This window comes from Belonocnema kinseyi, chromosome 2, assembly GCF_010883055.1.
Source record: "Belonocnema kinseyi isolate 2016_QV_RU_SX_M_011 chromosome 2, B_treatae_v1, whole genome shotgun sequence".
NCBI lineage: Eukaryota > Metazoa > Arthropoda > Insecta > Hymenoptera > Cynipidae > Belonocnema > Belonocnema kinseyi.
The window spans coordinates 31,896,154-31,901,852 of NC_046658.1; positions in this window are offsets into that span (position 1 = coordinate 31,896,154).

The following is a 5,699-nucleotide window of genomic DNA, read 5'->3' on the forward strand; positions in this document are numbered from 1 at the left end:
CAATACATTAAGAACTCCAAACCAAATTAGTTTTAAGATACTCGGTTATATTACTAATAATTAAACAAATTTCATTTTATTTACAAATTTGGGATTCAACCTCTAACCTTCAAATTTATTCTTTTCATTTTGATCAACAAATATTATAATTTATTATTTTTTATTATTAATATTTAATATTTTATCTGCTGTTTAAAATAAAAATGAACATTTCTATTTCTATTTAATATCAGAAATAAATCAAATTATTGTAATTGAGTTAAAGAGGCTAATTGATAATTTTTATATGGAAAAAGTAACCTAACTATACGCGATCAACACGTGGTTTTTATCGAACACGCGTTTACTTTCGCCGGTTAACGGTTTTGCGAGCGTTGCGCCTGCGTTGCCATGGAAGATACGACTCGATAGATCGCTTGCAGCCCTGTGCATCTCTCCATATTTCAGATTTTAACTTGACCCTGCAACTGTGGTTAAGTTGATTAGTTCCTAATATCTACAGCGCGGCGCTAGTTGTCCTATCACTCCATGTTTTTACATAGAAAGTAATGGGACTAAATCCCTTTTTTAATTTTTTATTCAACAAAATATTTTTCGCAACAGTGTTACTCCTAAACTTCTTTTTTGTTTAATGCAAGTACGGTGATAAAGCGGAAGATGTAGAATTTTTATAATTTTTTAGCAAGAAATATGAAACTGCTAGTTCGAATTTTAAGGTTAAAATTCAAAATTATTGTTATTTAAAGATCAAGTTTATTTTATGGCAGAATGTCTTTTGGTTGATGTACTTCTCTTTTATTCATTTATTTTTTTCAGTTTTCTGGAATGTGTATTGAAAAATGTTTTCATGGTACAACTCGATGGGTACAAATAATACTGCCATCATTTGATGTTGAAATTAAAAATACGTAGACGTTCATTTGTGATGTTGTTCAGACAATGTATAGATAAAACATTTGCGTTTTCTTAATGTCAGCATCAAAGTATGGAATAGTCTTATTTGGACCCATCAAACTGTCTAAGAAAATACCGTTTTTCTCTGTTTTTTAAAATAAAAATTAACATTTCTATTTCTATTTAATATCAGAAATAAATTAAATTATTGTAATTGAGTTAAAGAGCTAATTGATAATTTTTATATGGAAAAAGTAACCCAACTATACGCGATCAACAGGTTTTTATCGAACGCCTGCGTTTCCATGGAAGATACGACTCGATAGATCGCTTTTAGCCCTGTGCATCTCTCCATATTTCAGATTTTAACTTGACCCCGCAACTGTCCTAAGTTGATTAGTTCCTAATATCTACGGCGCGGCACTAGTTGGCCCACCACTACCTGTTTTTACATAGAAAGCAGTGGGACTAAATCACTTTTTTAATATTTAGTTAACAAAATGTTATTTCCATGCAAAAAAATTCTTGAAATTAAAACAATGTTACTCATTTAACATTTCAAAATACTTTTCCAATAATTTTTTATGAATACCAAAGATAAAATATGATTTATACGGTCGTACAATCTCTTTTTCATTATTATATCCTTTCAAGTATTTAAAACAAAGATGTTAAAACATTGATTATATTTACATCTTGGACGTTTTATAAAATTATAATTTATATTTGTTGCTCTGAAAAATAGTTTTTTTGCTACAATTTGAATTATTGAATAAACTATTTTTGATGTACACAAGTTTTTTCAGGGGGGTAAGAGCCGCCGGAAAGAATATTTAAAACCACTCCTAGTGTACTTGTTCTATAACAAGGTAAATTTAAAGTATTTTTAACTCGAAAAAAACTGTATAAAGGCGGCCATTTCGACGATTTTCTGATTTTCATACGCTAGAGGTGGTTTTAAATATTCTTTCCGGCGGCTCTTACCCCCCTGAAAAGACTTGTTCTGTAACAAGGTAAATTTAAAGTATTTTTAACTCGAAAAAAACTGTATAAAGGCGGTCATTTCGACGATTTTCTGATTTTGATACACTAGGGGTGGTTTTAAATATTCTTCCTGGTGGCTCTTACCCCCTGAAAAATCTTGTTCTATAACAAGGTAAATTTAAAGTATTTTCAACTCGAAAAAAAACTGTATAAGGGCGGTCATTTCGACGATTTTCTGATTTTCATACAGTAGGGGTGGTTTTAAATATTCTTTCTGGTGGCTCTTACCCCCTGAAAAAACTTGTTCTATAACAAGGTAAATTTAAAGTATTTTTAACTCGAAAAAAACTGTATAAAGGCGGTCATTTCGACGATTTTCTGATTTTCATACACTAGGGGTGGTTTTAAATATTCTTTTGCCGTCGGCTCTTACCTCCCTGAAAAAACTTGTTCTATAACAAGGTAAATTTAAAGTATTTTTAACTCGAAAAAAACTGTATAAAGGCGGTCATTTCGACGATTTTCTGATTTTCATACACTAGGGGTGGTTTTAAATATTCTTTCCGGTGGCTCTTACCCCCCTGAAAAAACTTGTTCTATAACAAGGTAAATTTAAAGTATTTTTAACTCGAAAAAAACTGTATAAAGGCGGTCATTTCGACGATTTTTGATTTTCATACACTAGGGGTGGTTTTAAATATTCTTTTGCCGGCGGCTCTTACCTCCCTGAAAAAACTTGTTCTATAACAAGGTAAATTTAAAGTATTTTTAACTCGAAAAATACTATATAAAGGCGGTCATTTCGACGATTTTCTGATTTTCATACACCAGGTGTGGTTTTAAATATTCTTTCCGGCGGCTCTTACCCCCCTGAAAAAACTTGTTCTATAACAAGGTAAATTTAAAGTATTTTTAACTCGAAAAATACTATATCAAGGCGGTCATTTCGACGATTTTCTGATTTTCATACACCAGGTGTGGTTTTAAATATTCTTTCCGGCGGCTCTTACCCCCCTGAAAAAACTTGTTCTATAACAAGGTAAATTTAAAGTATTTTTAACTCGAAAAATACTGTATAAAGGCGGTCATTTCGACGATTTTCTGATTTTCATACACTAGGGGTGGTTTTAAATATTCTTTCCGGTGGCTCTTACCCCCCTGAAAAAACTTGTTCTATAACAAGGTAAATTAAAAGTATTTTCAACTCGAAAAAAAACTGTATAAGGGCGGTCATTTTGACGATTTTCTGATTTTCATACACCAGGTGTGGTTTTAAATATTCTTTCCGGCGGCTCTTACCCCCCTGAAAAAACTTGTTCTATAACAATGAAACATAGAATAGTTAAACTTGTGGTTTAAAAAATTAATTTTTGACCAAACACAAAAAGAATTTTCTACAAAGTAGTTAAATTTTGAGAAAGCAAATATTTCTAACTAAAATGATGAATCATCAACAAAAAAAAATTTTAACAAAGTACTTTCATTTTCAACCCGAAAATAAAAAAGAAATCGTTCAAATTCTTTGAAATGGCTTTAAATTAATTGAAAATTCCTTGGAATGTTTTTAAATGTCCTATACAATTTCAAATCCTTTAAAATCCCATATTAAATTACTGTAAAAAATTTAAACTTCCTTGGAACCTTTTAAAATACTCTCAAATATTTGGAAACCTTCAAAATATTTTAAAAGACCTTGACGTCTTTTAAAGATTTCGAAAGTACTTTAGAATTTTTTAAATCTGCTAAAGCTGTTAAAATTCTTTGAAATTCCTTTAAATTATAAAAATAAGTTGAAAATTCCTTGACATCTTTTAAAACATCCTGAAATATTTAAAATCCTTAAAAAATCTTTTGAAATTTTTTAAAGCTCTTGAAAATATCTTGAAATTTGAAAAATACCATACAATATTTCAAATCCTTTAAATTATCATGCTATATTATAAAAATCTTTTGAAAATTGCTTGGAATTTTTTCAAATAGCTAGGACTTTTTCAATATTTCTAAAGTACTTTGGAATTTTAAAAAATTATCTTTCTGAAATTATTTAATTCTTTGAAATTCCTTTCAATTATCAAAATAAATTGAAAATTGCTTGAAATCTTTTAAAACATCCTCTAATATTTATAATACTTCAAAATCTTTTGAAATCTTAGAAGGGTTTAAAAAAATTCCAAGTACTTTCGAGATCTTTAGAAGATGTCAAGGTCTTTCAAAAGATTTTAAAGGTTTCGAAACATTTTAGGTGCGCATATATTAAGGGTGGTTTTTAGGGGTCTTGCCGAACTTTCTCACCCACTCAGCGATTAGTCAGATAGAACAAAAGAATTTTTGATGTTTTTATATTTTCAAATATCGGCAATCAAACTTGTCATTTTTAATCTTTTAGGTGTGGGTATATTAAGGGTGGTTTTTAGGAGTCTTGCCGAACCTTCGCACCCACTCTATAATTAGTTAGTTAAAAAAAAGATAAATTTTCACGTTTTTATATTTTCAAATATCGACAATCAAAATTGTCATTTTTAATCTTTTAGGTGTGGATATATTAAGGGTGATTTTTAGGAATCTTGCCGAAATTTCTCACACACTCTTTAATCAGTGGTATAGAAAAAAAGAATTTTTCACGTTTTTGTATTGTCCAATATCGACAATCAAAATTGTCATTTTTAACATTTTAGTTGTGGATATATTAAGGGTAGTTTTTAGGGGTCTTCCCGAACTTTCTCACTCCCTCTATAATTGGTGAGGTAAAAAAAGAAAATTTTTGACGTTTTAATATTTTCAAATATCGGCAATCAAAATTGTGTTTCGTATGTTTGAATAATGGGTGATTTGTAAGGGTATTCATCCCCTCAAAAAATAAAAATTTCGAAAACTTCTTCCGATGGAATATCATTTTTTGTCAACCTAAATGATTTACGCAAAATAAAATTTTGGGAAAGACACAATTTTGATTGTCGATATTTGAAAATATAAAACATCAAAAATTCTCTTTTTGTATCTCACTAATTATAGAGGGAGTGAGAAAGTTCGGCAACACCCCTAAAAACCACCCTTAATATATCCGCACCTAAAATGTTAAAAATGACAATTTTGACTATCGATATTTGAAAATATAAAAACGTCAAAAAGCTTCTTTTTTTACCTTACTAATTATAGAGGGAGTAAGAAAGTTCGGCAAGACCCCTAAAAACTACCCCTATTACACCCACACCGAAACGGTTAAAAATGTCAATTTTGATTGTCGATATTTGAAAATATAAAATCGTCAAAAATCTTTTTTTATCTCACTAATTATAGAGGGAGTGAGAAATTTCGGCAAGACCCCTAAAACCACTCTTAATATATCCGCACCTAAAATGTTAAAAATGACAATTTTGATTGTCGATATTTGAAAATATAATAACGTGAAAAAGCCTCTTTTTTATGTCACTAATTATTGAGGCAGTGAGAAAGTTCGACAAGATCCCTAAAAACCACCCCTACTATACCCACGCCTCAAAGATTAAAAATGACAAGTTTTATTGTCGATATTTGAAAATATAAAAACATAAAAATTTCTCTTTTTCTATCTCACTGATTAAAGAGTGGATGAGAAAGATCGGCAAGACTCCTAAAAACCTCCCTTAATATATCCACACCTAAAATGTGAAAAATGACAATTTTGATCGTCGATATTTGAAGATATAAAAACGTCAAAAATTCTCTTTTTTTTGTATCTCACTAATTATAGAGGGAGTAAGAAAGTTCGGCAAGACCCCTAAAAACTACCCTTAATATATCCGCACCTAAAATGTTAAAAATGACAATTTTGATTGTCGATA